Source organism: Spea bombifrons, chromosome 3, assembly GCF_027358695.1.
Source record: "Spea bombifrons isolate aSpeBom1 chromosome 3, aSpeBom1.2.pri, whole genome shotgun sequence".
Lineage (NCBI taxonomy): Eukaryota > Metazoa > Chordata > Amphibia > Anura > Pelobatidae > Spea > Spea bombifrons.
Window position 1 is genome coordinate 76304609 of NC_071089.1, and position 25060 is coordinate 76329668.

Consider the following 25060-nt stretch of genomic DNA (forward strand, 5'->3'; position numbering starts at 1 on the left):
AAGTTCAAGCAGTAACAAAGGACAAATAGGGTGGTGGATTCATTCAATACCAGTTTTATCCTAGGTCTCCGATGAGGCAGACACCCTTTAAACCTGCCAGATCTTGGAACACCTTCAAACCTTGTGGATGGACAGACCAGCAGTCTTGTGTTCATGGGGTGGGGAAGTGGTTTGGCCAGGGGACTGCGCCAGAATAAACAGCTCCATAAAGGGACCTCTGTTCACAGCCAAAAGTAACCAATACAATAACGCTATACTAATTCCCCATAGCAAAAAAAAATCCACATAAGCTAAGAGCTGCCAATAAGTGTAAGCAGAACAAGGATTACATATTGAAGTTTACAAGAGTTGACAAGAGTTGTGATTTCACCGGTTTCTCGTTTTACTCGTCATTATGAAGGGGCAGCAATGGCAAGTTCCCCAGCGAAAGGGGATGAGCTGGCCCTGTATAACTCAACATCTGAGCAGATTGACAAAACCCTACCAATTTATACACTACGTAGGGCTGGAGGTGCGTTTCATAATGTATAGTCAAGTGAAGGAGCTGAAGCAACTCTTCTGTCAAGTCTCCATGTAGTGAAAAGAATCCTTTGTGTTTAATGTGGGCTTAAGTTTTAAAAAAACAAACCTCCTGTTAATTGGGGCATGCAGAATCCCTATCTGTGATCTAACTACACGGTGTCCAATACAGGAGAAGCAAAGAAGGTTGCTATATTGTTTGTGGTCCCAGGTTCATTATTTGAAACGACGGGTAACGTGCCCAAGGGAATATATATAGTCACCCAACAGAAACACGGCCCAGCACCACATCAGAGGTGGGGCAAAGGCCTGACCCCAAACAGCACAGAATTACCTAAGCCATAAAAAGTCTGTTTTACCCCAGCCATTAACCATCTCATAATACTCTGCTACCGCCACTACCATAGACCATGTTGACTTTTAACTTGAGTTGGACAGCAAATAAACTATTCGGATTAATGTATGTTTTTAATGTATTCTCTCCAACAGGGTACACCATTCCAGTAAATAACATTATTCTAACAAGGGGTCACCATAACAACCACAAAACCACACACCTAATAACTGCACTAATATACCAGTTATGGCAACACCCACTCCCACTGATAGGTGGGACATGCGTATAGGTTACAATACCGTATATGCATTTAAAAGAAGACATGTTCTGCGTCATAATTGCAAAGGGGTATTTAATGCCACCTATTTTTCTTCAGACTGTGTATGTATAGAAAAATGCCTTGATCTGCGGAGCTAACCTATACAATTACCCATTCGGCAACTCGTAACAGCTCAGCCAGCTACACAGGGGGCGGCAGGAAGCGACAGGCGCACTGTCGGTTTATCCCTGTGTTTTAGACCGCGAGGTGGGTTGATGGCCACCCGGTACTCACAGCCGCTTACCGCCCGGGGGGAGAGATCAGCACAGCCACGAAAACAAGCAGATTCCCGCGCCACGCTGCGATAACACAAAACGTGCTTCTCGCTGCGACCTGCAACGATATAAGGGCTTCCGGGGAATGTAGTTCCGCTATAGAGACATGTAGTGAAAAGAAGGACTGAGCGTCACACTATAGAGGATTCGCGGCGGCCATATTTGATTCGGGAAACACTCTTGGTTAGGTTCTGACAGGACGCGTTTCTCTGTGGTGGATGTTCAGTAACCGTCACTGACAGGCGTGCCAATGCCGTGTTTTTACAAGCTTCTCACCTACAATTTCAGTTTAAAATAAATAGAATGCATATGAGTTATGCCTACATTTTAAACCATAACCATTTTTCTGTGCCCGTTGAAGCAGCCTATACCCCCATGTGTCCCTCTTTAAGGGGGAACAGTGCCTCTTTTGGACCAAAATCCCTCTGCCCTCTTGAGTTTACGAGTTACATATGCCATTATTCTTATCAACAGCCATTAATAGGTCATGACACCATGTAAAGTATCATGGTAAAGCTGCTCCCCAGCCGTGACCACATCCCCTAAAACAAAAGGGCATTAACCCTGCTTATTTTCCCATTTGTACAGTCTGGCTTGATAAAGACTTTTGAAATAAGTCATTATTTTGTATGTGACAATATAAACTAAATTCAATGTCACTTTAGAATGGGCTCTACCGGCTTGCATGCTCTACCACCTGAAGCTGCTTTGTTGCCTCTTGGATGCTGGCAGTTTTTATTGCGCTTTTGAATCGATATTACAGCCGTTATTATTAGTTATTGTGTGACGGTTGACCCACAAAATAATGTTGACCAAAAAATATTTATTCCAACATAATATTAAACGAAGAGACCGCAGTTGCATTTCTCCGACACCATAACCGGTTTTACACTGTCCATGAAAAGAATGCTAAACTATATTCTCAGTGGGAAGTGGGAATGCATTTTTCCGTTACACAGATTTAAATGGGAAGCAGCATTGCAACCTCAGTATTTGTGATATTTTAGGACTTTTTTGTCCTGGCAATGCCAACAAGCAGATTGGTTTCCATGTACGAGGAAGCTTGTACCCTATAGTGTAGCTATCCTGTTGAAGCAAGGGGTCAAATGGACGGAAAAGAAGAGGAGTTAATAGTCTACTCAATGACTGCAAGGTTCCCAGGCCCTGTAGCTGCAAAACAAGCCCAAATAATAACCCCTCCACCGTCTTGCTTAACAGTTGGTATGATGTGTTTGTGCTGATATGGCGAACAAAGCACTGTGCATTATCGCCAAACAGCTCCACTTTGGTCTTTTCTGTCCAAAGGACAGTGTTCCAGAAGTTCTGTGGCTTGTTCAGATGCAGCTTTGCAAACCTTTTAGAGATAAGAGGCTTTCTCCTGGCAACCATTCCAAACAAACCATACTTGTTTAGTCTTTTTCTAAGTGTCATGAACTTTAACATTTAAGATGTTAAGCCCTGTAGAGTCCAAGATGTAACTCTTGGGTTTTTTGCAATTTCTCTGAGCATTGTATGGTCTGACCTTGCAGTGAATTTGCCTGCAACTTAGCATTTAAATTCCTGTGGAAGCATTATTGTGTTTTTCACACATAGCTTCTTCATTTTGGCTTTATTGTTGTTGAATAAATCATTATACCGTGTAGTATGTCATGTGTTATTGTTCACCTGAGGTTGTATTTACCTAATTTTTAGACCTGCTAAGGAAAATTTGATTGTTATTATATCCTGATATGTAAAACCATAGAATTCAAAGAGGGTACATTTTCTTTTTCACATTACTGTGTATATACAAACATACATAAGACCACGTAAAGTCACATAGCAGGGTCACCGAGTGCTGAGGTGCATGGTGCATGTAAGTCGCCAACGTTCTGCTGATTTCATAACTGAAGAGTTCCAAACTTCCACTGGCATTAATATCTGCACAAAATTGTGTGTTGGGAGCTTCATAAAATGGGTTTCCATGGCCGAGCAGCTGGATCCTGTTCCCTGGTCTGCAGTGGTCAGTACCTATCAAAAGTGGTCCAATGAAGCAAAAGCAGTGAACTGGCAAGTCATGGGCAGCCACGGCTGTTCTGGCAGCAAAAGGGGGACATAGGTGTGTCATTCATCCATCATAAAGGGACACAAGAAAGAGAATACCCCAGAGATTTAAATAATTAAGTCACAAACATTATATAATTATGGTTAGTACAAAAAAAATTCAACTTTGCCCTTTGAGGCCTTCATTAATGAAATCTTGGTGAGCTCTCTTTCTTGTGTTCCGATATGAAGGAATGATGAAGCACCCAGGTATATGTCTCAAGAAGGTTTCTTACACACACATATATATATATATATATATATATATATATATATATATATATAAATATATCTATATTATGTCTGCTGACTGTGATTTTATTCTTACCATCTTTGATGACAGATAGGTGGCAGCAAAGTTTTATTCAATGACTAAGGATTCTTGTTAGACCTTGAACACTTTCACAAGACTGTGCTGGATGCTGACTGGCAGTCAGTATACACACTACTGCGGAGGAGATGCCTTTTGTGTAAATTTGTGCTGGGGGAGGGGAAAGACCAAATGGATACTATTTTTAAACTATTATTATTATCTTTTGTTTATATAGCGCCAACAATTTACTCAGCGCTTAATACAATACATATATTCAGAAAAACCTGAGATGTCAGCAAGTTTGTTACAGCAATAGAAACTGAAATAGAAATATGTTGAAACCCAGTAGCAAACCAATCGATTTTATGTGCCCTAAATAGCTCTTTCCCCCAAAATATCTTATGCCTTATCTAGTCAATCTGTATTATAATACCTGTATCCATTCTTTCCACCTGTGCACATTTCTTCTCAGGTGAAGCGGTCTCAGACCCTCCGCTGCTTTTCCTTCTCTGCCGGGGATGGGCCACCTTGTGTGAGTTTGGTTTTACACATGCACCGCTGGCTGTGAATCGAAAGACATTGTGCGGATTCTCTAAATTCCCATGACAGTTTTGAATTTTGGGTTTCCGAAGGAAACAGTGCTTGTCGTGATAGTGGCTTTGAGCACTCTTTGTGTTTTCAAAAGATTTGGAACATGAGCTGCACTTCACAACAAAATCCTTGTCAGTAAGGGGACTGTCTAGCTTGCAATTATGTTCTATAAAGTCTTTAAGCGATTGGCCTGTTACTGCACAGATACAGCAGCTGTACCAGAGATGGCCTTTCTTCAACAAGCCTTCCAAGCAACGACCGTTCTCTTCTTTTCTGACCTTTTTGTTAGTGTAGGAATCCAGACATCCACAAGTCAACCGATCTCCATTCTGAACTGGGTTTTGTACTGGATATTCTGGAACTTTGGCAGGAGCATGGATTTCATCTGGAACAAATGCATAGTCTGAGCTGTGGAAGCCCTCATAGTGGTTATGAAAGTCCACCTCTTTATCAAAATAGAGATCCTCACATAGGCCACAAAAATATCTAATTTTTATGTTGCCATCATGTTGCTGCTGACTGTGTCGATACAGGGTCTCAATTTTGTGGAAGTGCTTTTTGCATGTGTCACAGCTATATTTGTGAAACTGATGGATGTTCAAAGATTTACAGTGCTGTTTAACAGTCTCTTCAGAGTCAAACATCTCCTCACAAATGTGGCACTGCCATTTCCCTGAACCTGGCCCACGGGCCGTCGATGCTGCAGCTCGTGATATGGGTGGACTCTGTCTGGTCGCAGATGTGGATGGAAGGGGCTGCTCCTCGGGAGTGTCTTGCTCAAAGTAGTAGGAATGCCCTCCGTGGTAGTCAGTCACATGCAACATCATGTCCTTGAGCCCTGGAATCTGAGTGTTGCAGGCTTTACACCAGTAACGGAAGTTATTCAAGTGTGCTCCTCCATGGAATCGGCTCATGTGAAGATGAATAATTGACAAATCCCCAGCAAGCTTGCCGCAGACCATGCATTTGTGGCAAATTTTGTTTTCCTCCATGATGTGCTTTTCTACTTCCGGTTCAGTGGCAAACTTTTTTAAGCATTCACAGAACCACGCGGTCACAGTCATCACAAAACTTTCACTGCTCTCTTTTTTCGTGTCTCTTGAGCGCTTCATTAAAGGCGTACTTGGTCTATCACTTTTTAAGGTTCTTTTGAGCAGTGGTTTCAATCTAGCATTTGATGCAGATAAACAAAAGTCAGCCACAGTTCTCACTCCTTCGTTGAGATAACAAAACGCCAGAATTGATTCTTCCATGTTAGTGATGATTTTCCCTCTGTGCTTAGTCCTTTCGAAGTGTTTTGTTACATGTGCATCACTGTTTAAGACTTGCCTACAAACAGCACATAAAGCTTTCACTCGAAACACCGCTGCAACTTCAGCGATGCTCATTTCTGATAGCGAAGCCGGCCCTGCATTGCGACACCGTGTCCTATTTTTAATACAAAGAAAGGAGGGAATTGGTCATATTAATAGTGAATTGGTCACCTTGTTCTCAGACTCTTACACAAACTTATTTATAATAAAAATTTTTTAAAAAAAACAACATTAGAAACATCCCTTTCTCTACGAACTGATATTTATTCTGCAAAAATTTCTTTCATCCTTGTCCAAAGGTAATTAATTAGATCGCTGCTACATTCAAGAGGGAATCCTTGTGATGCCGCAGGGTCTGTAACTAGCTGGCTGCACATTGTTAGGTCAGTCAGTACGTCAACGTGCATGCTGCAGCTTATGACAGAGCTGTCACACAGCGATCAAGGGGGTTCCTGGAGGATCCCCCTAACTGCTATAGGAGGGAAACTCCACAGGGGAACCCTCTGCTGTACAGGGGATCTCCCTGATTGCTGTGCAGGAGAACCCAAACAGGTGACATCACATAATAGAAATGCCGGGCTTCATAAAAGACTCCAATGTGGATCTCTGATAGAGCGCAGTGTAAAAAAAAAAAAGATCTAAACATTTAAAAAGGCAAATAAGTTCATATAGTGTGTGTACACTTAAACCCTCATGATTTGAACTCATGTGTACGTTAAACCCTCATGATTTGAACTTTGAAGAAACACAAGTGATGCACAACTAGTAATATTTTCCCTATAACATATTTGTTATATTTAAGGTATATTTTTGCCTATTGGCTCTAGTTGCGCACACTTTATGTACACGTTTAACTGTGAAAAATTAGTTGATTTTTTATTTTAATCATACAAAATAATTTTAATCAAAGTTTCATTTCGTTGTATTCTGAAACGCATTACTGAAACACAGCACAAACCGCGTTACATGTGACACAGCATGCAACATAATCTCCTAAATATTTATGCTGGCAGTGGACTCAAACGTCCTTACACAAGTCAAAATTATTTGCAACAATATTAGCGTCTGAAGTTTGTCATTGAAAGACACACAACTGTAGCAAACAATTTATTTACTGCAAATTGGACTGAGAAAACAGGAATTAAGGGGCATCCATGCAACTCTGTAGGTTTCCCGCTCTTCTACTTTGAGTAACAAAAACCTACTTAGCACACATTGCTTTTTACCCTACTTACAATATAAATATCCAGCATATAAGGAAAACAAAACAAATACACTAGCGTAGTGTTAAGACACATGCGTTTTGATTCGTCACTAAATTTTATTTCTTTAATGGCATGGAGTTCACAAGCTTCAGATATAGGGCTTTGGTAAGCTTACAAGTACCGTTTGTGCTTTAAATGAACACAGTATTGTGGACATGTGCTGCAGGTAGTTGTAAGGGATAATGGAAACCATTCAAAATGTAACAATAAACCAATATTGTGAAATAAAAACACTTATTTTTGGAATAAACAGGCCGTGGACTTTTATTTAGTTTAACAATACTTATTTTACAATGGGAGGGTGGGTGGAAGTTTTTTAAGGAGAGCTTCCATCTTTGCCCGCGTCTCTCCTGCTCAGCCGAATTACCAGCCTTAAAAAGGTCAGTAGCACAGCCTGCAGTTCGCCTTGCGGCATGAGACGCTGCCCCTTCTATTTATAGCGCAAATTTGCGCCTTTTGCGCAGTATACCCAAGCGCTCTCGAGGTGTCCGAGACAAAGGCGGCAAATAACTAAGCGGCGCGTGCATACCACGAAATTTCTACGTTATATAACCTAGCAGTTTTTTTGTTTTGAACCCTCCATATAACTAATAGCTGACCTTTCAATGAACCCTAGCTCCTATCCCAACTACATGCCGCCCTGTGCTATTTAGGCAGCAGGGCTTTACAGATATGGTTGAATATAAAGCTTCAACCATATTGTATTTATCATTTCATTTGTGAAATCTGTCATGCTTCCACAGAGAATACATACACTCTACATGTAGGTAGGTAAGCTTCGGTCTCATTCATTTATTTTTTTCCAGGAGCCCCTGTCATGTGACAAAAATCGATGAGTTGTTCAATAGCAAGAGAATGAGTGTCTTCAAAAGGTGTGCTTATGTCAGGAGAAAGAATACAATAAAGATCTTTTACAGTTTTATTTGTGAAACGTCTAAGGGGAACAGCACCTTTAATAGGATTACTTCCAGATTATGTTTACCGTTAGACCTTTCTGTCATTGTATTCTTTCATAGTATTGACAAATTACGTGACGGTTCACATAGAGTCTTTAGTCTTCCTTCTGAAGTACCAAATGCGTTACTTTACATCTGGTTTTATGCTGACCCATTAACCACATTTTCTCCTAGGCTAATATGGCTATATTAATTTTCTCATGAAGGTTCACATACAAACAGGCAGTAAAATGACTACGGCTGCTACGAGGACTCATTAGGAGCTCCTCACAACCGTGAAGTCTGTGACACTAACCTGAAATGAGCAGTAAGGTCCATGTGAGAGCGCAGTTCACTGCGACAAGAAGTACAACATACCCGATATGGGACATCTTTACAAAGAGCAAGTAAAACTTTCTTGGCATAGGATGGTAAGGGAATGGGGTACGCGGTAGCCTTTTCACCTGTGCAAAAAACAAAAATTATATATAATATATATATATATATATATATCAGTCCTGATAAAGTGATATTCCCAAGAACATTTTGTCAAATCAGTAATATTCAACATACCTACAAATTTGAAAGCGCTCCCCAAATGATTCTGCAAAGTCATGTGTTGCAGACATTCATCTCTTAGGTTAAAAAGCAGAAAACATTTGGGACATGCAAAACATTGAATGGTTTGGGCCGGAAGGTTTTTTTCATGGCCATCAGCCAATTTTGCCTGAAAAACAAGAGTTAAAAATGCAGAATAAAAAGGACACAGTAAAATTACAGAGATATCTTAAAACAATAAGCAAACAGCAACAGAATCATGACCCTGGAGATAACTATTGCACTCTACAACACAAACTATGAACTCTAAATTCAGGATCGGTAGACATCAGTGACAAGAAGTTGGGACGCAATCGGATTAAGGCATATTTTTGCATTATGAAATCCAAAGAGCCCTAAAAATGCATTCACTCACCTTTTGAGAGAGATGGTCTGTATATCCTTTCATTGATGGAAATCGCAGACGGCACAAAACACAGGCATAAGAAACTGCAGGAGCTCCGTGAAGGGTAATGTGGAGGGATCACATGGAGAATGGTCAAACCTTAAAGTAACAATATGCACTGATATGCAATAGACTGAAGACACCAAGGCCACCTGTCAACAACTGATCTTTACCAAAGAGGACATTTGCAAAGCAAAATCTTGACTAACATTTCTATTTTACATATAGAAAATTTTGTAATATAGATCAGGCAGAGACAAGGTTCAACTGATCTACCTGTAGACTTATCTAAAGAAAATTATTCAGCAAAAAGTGTACAGAACAGTAGCATCTGAGAAATATTAATTTCATGCATATTTCTGTCTCAAAGAGACACATTTTGATATGCACATACCAACCCAACTCCATAACAATGCTCGAGTAGGCAAAGTTTTTTTTTTCTCCACAGTTAAGTAGGAAGGTAAGCCAAGGAAAGGCAGCGTGTATACGTTGATATTGTAAAGGAGCGTGTAACAGAACTGCAGAGGCTGAAAACCACATTTACCTTTTCAGATGGCCTAGGAGTAGCTGACCATTGTCAAATTTTTTATTGCAATGCATTACCGGGCAGGTAATAGACCTGGTGTTTGTCGGCGCTCGCTCACTACATGCCAACACAGGTCTTCGGCTTGCGCTTACTGTGCCTGGCCTGGGACCTGTATTAACCCCTTAAGGACCGGGCTCATTTTTCGTTTTCTACCCTGTGGGACCGAGGCTGTTTTGACACTTTTGTGGTGCTTGTGTTCAGGTGTAATTTTCTCCTCACCCATTTAGTGTACCCACATAAGTTATATATTGTTTTTTTCAGGACAAGATGGGCTTTCTTCAGATACCATTTGATCGTATCATCTTATTTACTATAAAAAAAATAAAAAAAACATGGTGAAAAATTGAAAAAAAAAGACATTTTATGACTTTTATTTGAAAAATCTTTTACTCACCTAAAAAAGCAAGTAAAAAAACTAGCTAAATAGATTCTACTACTTGTCCTGAGTTTAGAGATACCCAATGTTTTTATGTTTTTTTGCTGTTTTTTGTACATTATAGGGCAATAAGTACAAGCAGCGTTTTATGATTTCCAAATCTTTTTTAACAAATCTGGTCAGTCTGCCTACATCTCCTCTTTGGAACATCTTTGAAGCCGGTTAACTCAATTTAACCCATTCAAACCATATATTTTTGAAAACTAGACACCCCAGGGTATTCCAAATGCTGTTATTTTAACCCTTTCCATGCACCAATTATACAACTACACTTTGTCAAACTTTGTAATAGTAATTTTTTTTATTTTTTTTTCCACACAAATTGTACTTTAGTTATAGATATACAGGTTCTGGTATGTCACTGTCAAACAACCCCCCAATATGTGTTCAGGAACATCTCCTGAGTACAGCGATACCCCACATGCATGGGTTTGTCAGATTGTTTGGCTGGTAAAAGGCTACTTTTGGGGCATGCGTAATTCAGGTGGTCATTTGGTCATTCTGCCTCCATCTCCTCTTTGGAATATCTTTGAAGCCGGTTAACTCAATTTAACCCATTCAAACCGTATATTTTGGAAAACTAGACACCCCAGGGTATTCCGAATGCTGTTATTTTAACCCTTTCCATGCACCAATTATAGAACTACACTTTGTCAAACTTTGTAATAGTAATTGTTTTCACACAAATTGTACTTTAGTTATAGATATACAGGTTCTGGTATATGTCACTGTCAAACAACCCCCCAATATGTGTTCAGGAACATCTCCTGAGTGCAGTGATACCCGACATGCATGGGTTTGTCGGGTTGTTTCAGATTTAAAATGCCACATTTGGGAAGTGCGCTTTTTTTCTCCATTTTGGTCAGTCTGTACCTATGCCCTATCTGTGAGCTAGGCCACTCCAATTTACCCCATCAGCCATTTTTTTTTATATATTAGACACCCCTTGGGTATTTGAAGTGCTTTTATTTTAACTCTTTGAGATTTTTGAGAAATTTTAGCACTTGCTCAAAATAATAAACTTTATTTTTTTCTTTTTTTTATTTTTTTAATACTTTTTTTATATATTTTTTTTACACATTTTGCTGGTACTGGATGGTTCATCTAGTGACATCACTGCATAATTATTTTTAAATGTTAGCACATTTTTTTTTTTTTTTCCATTTTTTTTTTTTTGAATATTTTACTAATCACATAGTGATTAGAAAGCTGGGCTCCATTGACTTGCATGGTTGAATGCAGTACCTGTATTCAACCAGCAAGTGGAGCCAGTTCTCTAGAGGGTCTGGAGACCATCTAGCAAACTTTTTCTTGTTTGTTTTTTTTACAGAGCGGCGGCCATCTTACTTGATGGCGAAGATCACCGGCAGCTGCGGCTGTGACCGCTCTCCGGAGCGGTCACAGCCCACCTAAAGGTAAGTGTTTGGTGTCGCTGGATGCCTCCTGATCGAGGCATTCCAGCGACACCATTTAAGTTTAGGAGGCGATCGTTGATCGCCTCCTAAACGCTTTTAAAACGGGCGTCCGCCGCCATACAATGTATGGCGGCTGTTGACGCCCCGGGGAGGGGCCAGACATGGCCCCCGATGCCGATCTCGGCCTTGCTGAATGCCTCGACATCGAGGCATTGCAGCAAGGCCGTTTAAGCGAAGAAAGTGATCCTTGATCACTTTCTAAGCTTATTTAACTTTTTGACGGTTCAGGACCGTCAAAGGTCATTTAGTGACCTTCTTGTCATGACGGTCCTGAACCGGCAAAGGTCGCGAAGGGGTTAATAAAGAAAACAGTTTAAGACCAACATCTAATCACAAATCAGGAAACTGATAACACTTTTCTTAATCTTTCAGAAATATTTAAAAAAAGTAGTTAATTTGTCTAGTCTAGGTTAAGTTAATAATCACAATTTGGGTATTTTTCCCCAATCGGCTTTAGTGGTGTACAGTTTATCTATGCATAAGACTGTAAAAATGTGTATTGTCTAATTTTGTAATCATACAAAATAAGGTCTTACAAGATTTCAAAAGAAAGCCCTAATTGTGCTGAAAAACCTAATATATAATTTGTGTGTGTTTACTGGGGGGACATTACAGCTGAACAGACATAGTAAAAACATGACAGTTGCCATTGTCCTGTAGCGTAAAATAGTCTTGGGCCTAACACTATATGCCAGCGCTCAGCCTCAGTCAGCATGCTGGGGCTGAGGGAACGCCGATGGAGAGAGCTTTCCTGGAGGTTGTGCTCGCCACTACTGAAAGTACCATCCTTCTACGTGATGAAAATCCTTCCTTCTTACAAGATGAAGCTAAACTTCTCATGTGTCCATTAATCAATCGCCAAAAACAGCACCAACTTGTAATGAGTATCCTTTTCCTGACAGCAAACATTTAAAAGGAACTTTGCAGCTTTTAGCATAACCAAGTATCACACCAGTGTCCCAAGCAGCCACACAAAGAATGCATAATAAAATACTAAGTACTTTATTATGCGTTATTTAGCTGGAAAAGAATAAAGCACATAGCGCACTGATCCCTGTTCTGCACATGACTCTTGTGTGAGCCAACACTGGACCTGGCTGGGGCAGAGCGTGGTACCCATGTGCACCGGCAAGCCGGAAATGTGCATATAATGGCCGAGCCATTCCTTTAATTTAATGGCGCTATTAGATTGACTGACAGTTAGTGTGACTGACATCATCAATTTAAAAAAGGGATTTTACATCATGAAGCTTCTGGATTAGCAGATTTACACTACACGCCGTGGACCATCACACTCCACCTGTACCAGAGGATGCGCCAAACTAGAAAATCAAGAAATATTTCCCTGTTGTGGCTATTGCATGCACACCATGGCAAAAATGTTTAAACCGAGCATAAAAGTCTCATTCCTTAGGGGCACTACAGACCATTAATTAAGAAGACTAGACCTTCCCCAAAATGCAGCGTACATTAGAATACAAATCCATAGTTTAATGAGTGTGTAAAGAAAACGTACCTGGTACTTTCAGCCACTGGTTGACACAGAGTCTTGCAGCATCTGTCCCTGGATGATCCTTGATAAATTCTAGTTCTTGTAAACCATGAGCATGTTGGTGGTGTATTTTTTCCTAAACATAGGGAATACATATGGCCATTAAAACAGCAATCGCAAGGAGAAAGAAAGAAGTATGGGATTGTAATCAATTGTGTAAGCAAATGTGGCATATGGCATTTAGCCAGTTCTTGAATGGATCTATAATGTACAGAAAGGCACAGTATAGAATTAAAAGCTCAGGAAGGAGGAGATGCATCTTTAGTAATGACAATAATAAAAACTGAAATCTTCATTGCTGCTGGATGGCTTCACATGCATACAATTAAATGTTCTACAAATTAACACATTTACACAGAAAGGAAGGATCTCACTGCAACACAAAATATGTGACATGCACTGAAAGAGCACATGTTAGCAAAAACATGTATAAAGATTTAAAAGCATTACACAGTTTACTGCGGAGCACAAAAAAATTCCACATATATACACTTGTGGTATATTAATTGTGGGTAGATTCTAATTCCATTTCACATTATAGCAGTTTCTATTCTATTCAAGTCCGCTCTAATGCATACACTGCACTGCAGAAGGTTGTTGGCTGGGAAATCTCAGAGGGCACAAATGTTCGCAGTCAATTAAAAATCAGCTGGTCACATTGATCAACCAGCGTGGAATATAGGAAAATGTCAAACGTCGAGGAAGTTCGTACATCTGAACTCACCTGGAATGCTTTGTTTCTCTCCTCCCGCTGTTGTTTCTCTATCTCTACGTGGCGTGCAAGTCGGTCAAGAGTTGAAGAGACTCTGTCCTTCTGGTGATCAATGTGGTCCTTTACTCTGGTCTGGAATAACACACATTAAATACACTTTTAATGATTAAGCAAGAAGTACAACATACCCGATATGGGACATCTTTACAAAGAGCAAGTAAAACTTTCTTGGCATAGGATGGTAAGGGAATGGGGTACGCGGTAGCCTTTTCACCTGTGCAAAAAACAAAAATTATATATAATATATATATATATATATATATATCAGTCCTGATAAAGTGATATTCCCAAGAACATTTTGTCAAATCAGTAATATTCAACATACCTACAAATTTGAAAGCGCTCCCCAAATGATTCTGCAAAGTCATGTGTTGCAGACATTCATCTCTTAGGTTAAAAAGCAGAAAACATTTGGGACATGCAAAACATTGAATGGTTTGGGCCGGAAGGTTTTTTTCATGGCCATCAGCCAATTTTGCCTGAAAAACAAGAGTTAAAAATGCAGAATAAAAAGGACACAGTAAAATTACAGAGATATCTTAAAACAATAAGCAAACAGCAACAGAATCATGACCCTGGAGATAACTATTGCACTCTACAACACAAACTATGAACTCTAAATTCAGGATCGGTAGACATCAGTGACAAGAAGTTGGGACGCAATCGGATTAAGGCATATTTTTGCATTATGAAATCCAAAGAGCCCTAAAAATGCATTCACTCACCTTTTGAGAGAGATGGTCTGTATATCCTTTCATTGATGGAAATCGCAGACGGCACAAAACACAGGCATAAGAAACTGCAGGAGCTCCGTGAAGGGTAATGTGGAGGGATCACATGGAGAATGGTCAAACCTTAAAGTAACAATATGCACTGATATGCAATAGACTGAAGACACCAAGGCCACCTGTCAACAACTGATCTTTACCAAAGAGGACATTTGCAAAGCAAAATCTTGACTAACATTTCTATTTTACATATAGAAAATTTTGTAATATAGATCAGGCAGAGACAAGGTTCAACTGATCTACCTGTAGACTTATCTAAAGAAAATTATTCAGCAAAAAGTGTACAGAACAGTAGCATCTGAGAAATATTAATTTCATGCATATTTCTGTCTCAAAGAGACACATTTTGATATGCACATACCAACCCAACTCCATAACAATGCTCGAGTAGGCAAAGTTTTTTTTTTCTCCACAGTTAAGTAGGAAGGTAAGCCAAGGAAAGGCAGCGTGTATACGTTGATATTGTAAAGGAGCGTGTAACAGAACTGCAGAGGCTGAAAACCACATTTACCTTTTCAGATGGCCTAGGAGTAGCTGACCATTGTCAAATTTTTTATTGCAATGCATTACCGGGCAGGTAATAGACCTGGTGTTTGTCGGCGCTCGCTCACTACATGCCAACACAGGTCTTCGGCTTGCGCTTACTGTGCCTGGCCTGGGACCTGTATTAATAAAGAAAACAGTTTAAGACCAACATCTAATCACAAATCAGGAAACTGATAACACTTTTCTTAATCTTTCAGAAATATTTAAAAAAAGTAGTTAATTTGTCTAGTCTAGGTTAAGTTAATAATCACAATTTGGGTATTTTTCCCCAATCGGCTTTAGTGGTGTACAGTTTATCTATGCATAAGACTGTAAAAATGTGTATTGTCTAATTTTGTAATCATACAAAATAAGGTCTTACAAGATTTCAAAAGAAAGCCCTAATTGTGCTGAAAAACCTAATATATAATTTGTGTGTGTTTACTGACAAGGGGGGACATTACAGCTGAACAGACATAGTAAAAACATGACAGTTGCCATTGTCCTGTAGCGTAAAATAGTCTTGGGCCTAACACTATATGCCAGCGCTCAGCCTCAGTCAGCATGCTGGGGCTGAGGGAACGCCGATGGAGAGAGCTTTCCTGGAGGTTGTGCTCGCCACTACTGAAAGTACCATCCTTCTACGTGATGAAAATCCTTCCTTCTTACAAGATGAAGCTAAACTTCTCATGTGTCCATTAATCAATCGCCAAAAACAGCACCAACTTGTAATGAGTATCCTTTTCCTGACAGCAAACATTTAAAAGGAACTTTGCAGCTTTTAGCATAACCAAGTATCACACCAGTGTCCCAAGCAGCCACACAAAGAATGCATAATAAAATACTAAGTACTTTATTATGCGTTATTTAGCTGGAAAAGAATAAAGCACATAGCGCACTGATCCCTGTTCTGCACATGACTCTTGTGTGAGCCAACACTGGACCTGGCTGGGGCAGAGCGTGGTACCCATGTGCACCGGCAAGCCGGAAATGTGCATATAATGGCCGAGCCATTCCTTTAATTTAATGGCGCTATTAGATTGACTGACAGTTAGTGTGACTGACATCATCAATTTAAAAAAGGGATTTTACATCATGAAGCTTCTGGATTAGCAGATTTACACTACACGCCGTGGACCATCACACTCCACCTGTACCAGAGGATGCGCCAAACTAGAAAATCAAGAAATATTTCCCTGTTGTGGCTATTGCATGCACACCATGGCAAAAATGTTTAAACCGAGCATAAAAGTCTCATTCCTTAGGGGCACTACAGACCATTAATTAAGAAGACTAGACCTTCCCCAAAATGCAGCGTACATTAGAATACAAATCCATAGTTTAATGAGTGTGTAAAGAAAACGTACCTGGTACTTTCAGCCACTGGTTGACACAGAGTCTTGCAGCATCTGTCCCTGGATGATCCTTGATAAATTCTAGTTCTTGTAAACCATGAGCATGTTGGTGGTGTATTTTTTCCTAAACATAGGGAATACATATGGCCATTAAAACAGCAATCGCAAGGAGAAAGAAAGAAGTATGGGATTGTAATCAATTGTGTAAGCAAATGTGGCATATGGCATTTAGCCAGTTCTTGAATGGATCTATTATGTACAGAAAGGCACAGTATAGAATTAAAAGCTCAGGAAGGAGGAGATGCATCTTTAGTAATGACAATAATAAAAACTGAAATCTTCATTGCTGCTGGATGGCTTCACATGCATACAATTAAATGTTCTACAAATTAACACATTTACACAGAAAGGAAGGATCTCACTGCAACACAAAATATGTGACATGCACTGAAAGAGCACATGTTAGCAAAAACATGTATAAAGATTTAAAAGCATTACACAGTTTACTGCGGAGCACAAAAAAATTCCACATATATACACTTGTGGTATATTAATTGTGGGTAGATTCTAATTCCATTTCACATTATAGCAGTTTCTATTCTATTCAAGTCCGCTCTAATGCATACACTGCACTGCAGAAGGTTGTTGGCTGGCAAATCTCAGAGGGCACAAATGTTCGCAGTCAATTAAAAATCAGCTGGTCACATTGATCAACCAGCGTGGAATATAGGAAAATGTCAAACGTCGAGGAAGTTCGTACATCTGAACTCACCTGGAATGCTTTGTTTCTCTCCTCCCGCTGTTGTTTCTCTATCTCTACGTGGCGTGCAAGTCGGTCAAGAGTTGAAGAGACTCTGTCCTTCTGGTGATCAATGTGGTCCTTTACTCTGGTCTGGAATAACACACATTAAATACACTTTTAATGATTAAGCAAGAAGTACAACATACCCAATATGGGACATCTTTACAAAGAGCAAGTAAAACTTTCTTGGCATAGGATGGTAAGGGAATGGGGTACGCGGTAGCCTTTTCACCTGTGCAAAAAACAAAAATTATATATAATATATATATATATATATATATATCAGTCCTGATAAAGTGATATTCCCAAGAACATTTTGTCAAATCAGTAATATTCAACATACCTACAAATTTGAAAGCGCTCCCCAAATGATTCTGCAAAGTCATGTGTTGCAGACATTCATCTCTTAGGTTAAAAAGCAGAAAACATTTGGGACATGCAAAACATTGAATGGTTTGGGCCGGAAGGTTTTTTTCATGGCCATCAGCCAATTTTGCCTGAAAAACAAGAGTTAAAAATGCAGAATAAAAAGGACACAGTAAAATTACAGAGATATCTTAAAACAATAAGCAAACAGCAACAGAATCATGACCCTGGAGATAACTATTGCACTCTACAACACAAACTATGAACTCTAAATTCAGGATCGGTAGACATCAGTGACAAGAAGTTGGGACGCAATCGGATTAAGGCATATTTTTGCATTATGAAATCCAAAGAGCCCTAAAAATGCATTCACTCACCTTTTGAGAGAGATGGTCTGTATATCCTTTCATTGATGGAAATCGCAGACGGCACAAAACACAGGCATAAGAAACTGCAGGAGCTCCGTGAAGGGTAATGTGGAGGGATCACATGGAGAATGGTCAAACCTTAAAGTAACAATATGCACTGATATGCAATAGACTGAAGACACCAAGGCCACCTGTCAACAACTGATCTTTACCAAAGAGGACATTTGCAAAGCAAAATCTTGACTAACATTTCTATTTTACATATAGAAAATTTTGTAATATAGATCAGGCAGAGACAAGGTTCAACTGATCTACCTGTAGACTTATCTAAAGAAAATTATTCAGCAAAAAGTGTACAGAACAGTAGCATCTGAGAAATATTAATTTCATGCATATTTCTGTCTCAAAGAGACACATTTTGATATGCACATACCAACCCAACTCCATAACAATGCTCGAGTAGGCAAAGTTTTTTTTTTCTCCACAGTTAAGTAGGAAGGTAAGCCAAGGAAAGGCAGCGTGTATACGTTGATATTGTAAAGGAGCGTGTAACAGAACTGCAGAGGCTGAAAACCACATTTACCTTTTCAGATGGCCTAGGAGTAGCTGACCATTGTCAAATTTTTTATTGCAATGCATTACCGGGCAGGTAATAGACCTGGTGTTTGTCGGCGCTCGCTCACTACATGCCAACACAGGTCTTCGGCTTGCGCTTACTGTGCCTGGCCTGGGACCTGTATTAATAAAGAAAACAGTTTAAGACCAACATCTAATCACAAATCAGGAAACTGATAACACTTTTCTTAATCTTTCAGAAATATTTAAAAAAAGTAGTTAATTTGTCTAGTCTAGGTTAAGTTAATAATCACAATTTGGGTATTTTTCCCCAATCGGCTTTAGTGGTGTACAGTTTATCTATGCATAAGACTGTAAAAATGTGTATTGTCTAATTTTGTAATCATACAAAATAAGGTCTTACAAGATTTCAAAAGAAAGCCCTAATTGTGCTGAAAAACCTAATATATAATTTGTGTGTGTTTACTGACAAGGGGGGACATTACAGCTGAACAGACATAGTAAAAACATGACAGTTGCCATTGTCCTGTAGCGTAAAATAGTCTTGGGCCTAACACTATATGCCAGCGCTCAGCCTCAGTCAGCATGCTGGGGCTGAGGGAACGCCGATGGAGAGAGCTTTCCTGGAGGTTGTGCTCGCCACTACTGAAAGTACCATCCTTCTACGTGATGAAAATCCTTCCTTCTTACAAGATGAAGCTAAACTTCTCATGTGTCCATTAATCAATCGCCAAAAACAGCACCAACTTGTAATGAGTATCCTTTTCCTGACAGCAAACATTTAAAAGGAACTTTGCAGCTTTTAGCATAACCAAGTATCACACCAGTGTCCCAAGCAGCCACACAAAGAATGCATAATAAAATACTAAGTACTTTATTATGCGTTATTTAGCTGGAAAAGAATAAAGCACATAGCGCACTGATCCCTGTTCTGCACATGACTCTTGTGTGAGCCAACACTGGACCTGGCTGGGGCAGAGCGTGGTACCCATGTGCACCGGCAAGCCGGAAATGTGCATATAATGGCCGAGCCATTCCTTTAATTTAATGGCGCTATTAGATTGACTGACAGTTAGTGTGACTGACATCATCAATTTAAAAAAGGGATTTTACATCATGAAGCTTCTGGATTAGCAGATTTACACTACACGCCGTGGACCATCACACTCCACCTGTACCAGAGGATGCGCCAAACTAGAAAATCAAGAAATATTTCCCTGTTGTGGCTATTGCATGCACACCATGGCAAAAATGTTTAAACCGAGCATAAAAGTCTCATTCCTTAGGGGCACTACAGACCATTAATTAAGAAGACTAGACCTTCCCCAAAATGCAGCGTACATTAGAATACAAATCCATAGTTTAATGAGTGTGTAAAGAAAACGTACCTGGTACTTTCAGCCACTGGTTGACACAGAGTCTTGCAGCATCTGTCCCTGGATGATCCTTGATAAATTCTAGTTCTTGTAAACCATGAGCATGTTGGTGGTGTATTTTTTCCTAAACATAGGGAATACATATGGCCATTAAAACAGCAATCGCAAGGAGAAAGAAAGAAGTATGGGATTGTAATCAATTGTGTAAGCAAATGTGGCATATGGCATTTAGCCAGTTCTTGAATGGATCTATTATGTACAGAAAGGCACAGTATAGAATTAAAAGCTCAGGAAGGAGGAGATGCATCTTTAGTAATGACAATAATAAAAACTGAAATCTTCATTGCTGCTGGATGGCTTCACATGCATACAATTAAATGTTCTACAAATTAACACATTTACACAGAAAGGAAGGATCTCACTGCAACACAAAATATGTGACATGCACTGAAAGAGCACATGTTAGCAAAAACATGTATAAAGATTTAAAAGCATTACACAGTTTACTGCGGAGCACAAAAAAATTCCACATATATACACTTGTGGTATATTAATTGTGGGTAGATTCTAATTCCATTTCACATTATAGCAGTTTCTATTCTATTCAAGTCCGCTCTAATGCATACACTGCACTGCAGAAGGTTGTTGGCTGGCAAATCTCAGAGGGCACAAATGTTCGCAGTCAATTAAAAATCAGCTGGTCACATTGATCAACCAGCGTGGAATATAGGAAAATGTCAAACGTCGAGGAAGTTCGTACATCTGAACTCACCTGGAATGCTTTGTTTCTCTCCTCCCGCTGTTGTTTCTCTATCTCTACGTGGCGTGCAAGTCGGTCAAGAGTTGAAGAGACTCTGTCCTTCTGGTGATCAATGTGGTCCTTTACTCTGGTCTGGAATAACACACATTAAATACACTTTTAATGATTAAGCAAGAAGTACAACATACCCGATATGGGACATCTTTACAAAGAGCAAGTAAAACTTTCTTGGCATAGGATGGTAAGGGAATGGGGTACGCGGTAGCCTTTTCACCTGTGCAAAAAACAAAAATTATATATAATATATATATATATATATATATATCAGTCCTGATAAAGTGATATTCCCAAGAACATTTTGTCAAATCAGTAATATTCAACATACCTACAAATTTGAAAGCGCTCCCCAAATGATTCTGCAAAGTCATGTGTTGCAGACATTCATCTCTTAGGTTAAAAAGCAGAAAACATTTGGGACATGCAAAACATTGAATGGTTTGGGCCGGAAGGTTTTTTTCATGGCCATCAGCCAATTTTGCCTGAAAAACAAGAGTTAAAAATGCAGAATAAAAAGGACACAGTAAAATTACAGAGATATCTTAAAACAATAAGCAAACAGCAACAGAATCATGACCCTGGAGATAACTATTGCACTCTACAACACAAACTATGAACTCTAAATTCAGGATCGGTAGACATCAGTGACAAGAAGTTGGGACGCAATCGGATTAAGGCATATTTTTGCATTATGAAATCCAAAGAGCCCTAAAAATGCATTCACTCACCTTTTGAGAGAGATGGTCTGTATATCCTTTCATTGATGGAAATCGCAGACGGCACAAAACACAGGCATAAGAAACTGCAGGAGCTCCGTGAAGGGTAATGTGGAGGGATCACATGGAGAATGGTCAAACCTTAAAGTAACAATATGCACTGATATGCAATAGACTGAAGACACCAAGGCCACCTGTCAACAACTGATCTTTACCAAAGAGGACATTTGCAAAGCAAAATCTTGACTAACATTTCTATTTTACATATAGAAAATTTTGTAATATAGATCAGGCAGAGACAAGGTTCAACTGATCTACCTGTAGACTTATCTAAAGAAAATTATTCAGCAAAAAGTGTACAGAACAGTAGCATCTGAGAAATATTAATTTCATGCATATTTCTGTCTCAAAGAGACACATTTTGATATGCACATACCAACCCAACTCCATAACAATGCTCGAGTAGGCAAAGTTTTTTTTTTCTCCACAGTTAAGTAGGAAGGTAAGCCAAGGAAAGGCAGCGTGTATACGTTGATATTGTAAAGGAGCGTGTAACAGAACTGCAGAGGCTGAAAACCACATTTACCTTTTCAGATGGCCTAGGAGTAGCTGACCATTGTCAAATTTTTTATTGCAATGCATTACCGGGCAGGTAATAGACCTGGTGTTTGTCGGCGCTCGCTCACTACATGCCAACACAGGTCTTCGGCTTGCGCTTACTGTGCCTGGCCTGGGACCTGTATTAATAAAGAAAACAGTTTAAGACCAACATCTAATCACAAATCAGGAAACTGATAACACTTTTCTTAATCTTTCAGAAATATTTAAAAAAAGTAGTTAATTTGTCTAGTCTAGGTTAAGTTAATAATCACAATTTGGGTATTTTTCCCCAATCGGCTTTAGTGGTGTACAGTTTATCTATGCATAAGACTGTAAAAATGTGTATTGTCTAATTTTGTAATCATACAAAATAAGGTCTTACAAGATTTCAAAAGAAAGCCCTAATTGTGCTGAAAAACCTAATATATAATTTGTGTGTGTTTACTGACAAGGGGGGACATTACAGCTGAACAGACATAGTAAAAACATGACAGTTGCCATTGTCCTGTAGCGTAAAATAGTCTTGGGCCTAACACTATATGCCAGCGCTCAGCCTCAGTCAGCATGCTGGGGCTGAGGGAACGCCGATGGAGAGAGCTTTCCTGGAGGTTGTGCTCGCCACTACTGAAAGTACCATCCTTCTACGTGATGAAAATCCTTCCTTCTTACAAGATGAAGCTAAACTTCTCATGTGTCCATTAATCAATCGCCAAAAACAGCACCAACTTGTAATGAGTATCCTTTTCCTGACAGCAAACATTTAAAAGGAACTTTGCAGCTTTTAGCATAACCAAGTATCACACCAGTGTCCCAAGCAGCCACACAAAGAATGCATAATAAAATACTAAGTACTTTATTATGCGTTATTTAGCTGGAAAAGAATAAAGCACATAGCGCACTGATCCCTGTTCTGCACATGACTCTTGTGTGAGCCAACACTGGACCTGGCTGGGGCAGAGCGTGGTACCCATGTGCACCGGCAAGCCGGAAATGTGCATATAATGGCCGAGCCATTCCTTTAATTTAATGGCGCTATTAGATTGACTGACAGTTAGTGTGACTGACATCATCAATTTAAAAAAGGGATTTTACATCATGAAGCTTCTGGATTAGCAGATTTACACTACACGCCGTGGACCATCACACTCCACCTGTACCAGAGGATGCGCCAAACTAGAAAATCAAGAAATATTTCCCTGTTGTGGCTATTGCATGCACACCATGGCAAAAATGTTTAAACCGAGCATAAAAGTCTCATTCCTTAGGGGCACTACAGACCATTAATTAAGAAGACTAGACCTTCCCCAAAATGCAGCGTACATTAGAATACAAATCCATAGTTTAATGAGTGTGTAAAGAAAACGTACCTGGTACTTTCAGCCACTGGTTGACACAGAGTCTTGCAGCATCTGTCCCTGGATGATCCTTGATAAATTCTAGTTCTTGTAAACCATGAGCATGTTGGTGGTGTATTTTTTCCTAAACATAGGGAATACATATGGCCATTAAAACAGCAATCGCAAGGAGAAAGAAAGAAGTATGGGATTGTAATCAATTGTGTAAGCAAATGTGGCATATGGCATTTAGCCAGTTCTTGAATGGATCTATTATGTACAGAAAGGCACAGTATAGAATTAAAAGCTCAGGAAGGAGGAGATGCATCTTTAGTAATGACAATAATAAAAACTGAAATCTTCATTGCTGCTGGATGGCTTCACATGCATACAATTAAATGTTCTACAAATTAACACATTTACACAGAAAGGAAGGATCTCACTGCAACACAAAATATGTGACATGCACTGAAAGAGCACATGTTAGCAAAAACATGTATAAAGATTTAAAAGCATTACACAGTTTACTGCGGAGCACAAAAAAATTCCACATATATACACTTGTGGTATATTAATTGTGGGTAGATTCTAATTCCATTTCACATTATAGCAGTTTCTATTCTATTCAAGTCCGCTCTAATGCATACACTGCACTGCAGAAGGTTGTTGGCTGGCAAATCTCAGAGGGCACAAATGTTCGCAGTCAATTAAAAATCAGCTGGTCACATTGATCAACCAGCGTGGAATATAGGAAAATGTCAAACGTCGAGGAAGTTCGTACATCTGAACTCACCTGGAATGCTTTGTTTCTCTCCTCCCGCTGTTGTTTCTCTATCTCTACGTGGCGTGCAAGTCGGTCAAGAGTTGAAGAGACTCTGTCCTTCTGGTGATCAATGTGGTCCTTTACTCTGGTCTGGAATAACACACATTAAATACACTTTTAATGATTAAGCAAGAAGTACAACATACCCGATATGGGACATCTTTACAAAGAGCAAGTAAAACTTTCTTGGCATAGGATGGTAAGGGAATGGGGTACGCGGTAGCCTTTTCACCTGTGCAAAAAACAAAAATTATATATAATATATATATATATATATATATATCAGTCCTGATAAAGTGATATTCCCAAGAACATTTTGTCAAATCAGTAATATTCAACATACCTACAAATTTGAAAGCGCTCCCCAAATGATTCTGCAAAGTCATGTGTTGCAGACATTCATCTCTTAGGTTAAAAAGCAGAAAACATTTGGGACATGCAAAACATTGAATGGTTTGGGCCGGAAGGTTTTTTTCATGGCCATCAGCCAATTTTGCCTGAAAAACAAGAGTTAAAAATGCAGAATAAAAAGGACACAGTAAAATTACAGAGATATCTTAAAACAATAAGCAAACAGCAACAGAATCATGACCCTGGAGATAACTATTGCACTCTACAACACAAACTATGAACTCTAAATTCAGGATCGGTAGACATCAGTGACAAGAAGTTGGGACGCAATCGGATTAAGGCATATTTTTGCATTATGAAATCCAAAGAGCCCTAAAAATGCATTCACTCACCTTTTGAGAGAGATGGTCTGTATATCCTTTCATTGATGGAAATCGCAGACGGCACAAAACACAGGCATAAGAAACTGCAGGAGCTCCGTGAAGGGTAA

At 39.4% G+C, this 25060-nt stretch overlaps 3 long non-coding RNA genes and 1 pseudogene across 3 annotated transcripts; all 4 read right to left on the minus strand.

Annotated features, from left to right (window-relative positions):
* Positions 1–4255: 4255 nt before the first annotated feature.
* Positions 4256–14531, minus strand: LOC128484037 (E3 SUMO-protein ligase ZNF451-like; annotated as a pseudogene).
* A 68-nt stretch (positions 14532–14599) lies between these two features.
* On the minus strand, positions 14600–18076 carry LOC128484311 (uncharacterized). Its single transcript, XR_008351139.1, has 6 exons — positions 17987–18076; positions 17587–17740; positions 17214–17333; positions 16454–16565; positions 15073–15223; positions 14600–14627 (listed from the first exon to the last, which is right to left on the minus strand). It is a non-coding gene; the product is annotated as an uncharacterized LOC128484311 (long non-coding RNA).
* Positions 18077–18087: 11 nt separating this feature from the next.
* LOC128484312 (uncharacterized) lies at positions 18088–21564 on the minus strand. The gene is made up of 6 exons (XR_008351140.1): positions 21475–21564; positions 21075–21228; positions 20702–20821; positions 19942–20053; positions 18561–18711; positions 18088–18115 (listed from the first exon to the last, which is right to left on the minus strand). It is a non-coding gene; the product is annotated as an uncharacterized LOC128484312 (long non-coding RNA).
* Positions 21565–21575: 11 nt separating this feature from the next.
* Positions 21576–25052, minus strand: LOC128484313 (uncharacterized). Its single transcript, XR_008351141.1, has 6 exons — positions 24963–25052; positions 24563–24716; positions 24190–24309; positions 23430–23541; positions 22049–22199; positions 21576–21603 (listed from the first exon to the last, which is right to left on the minus strand). It is a non-coding gene; the product is annotated as an uncharacterized LOC128484313 (long non-coding RNA).
* Positions 25053–25060: the final 8 nt, after the last annotated feature.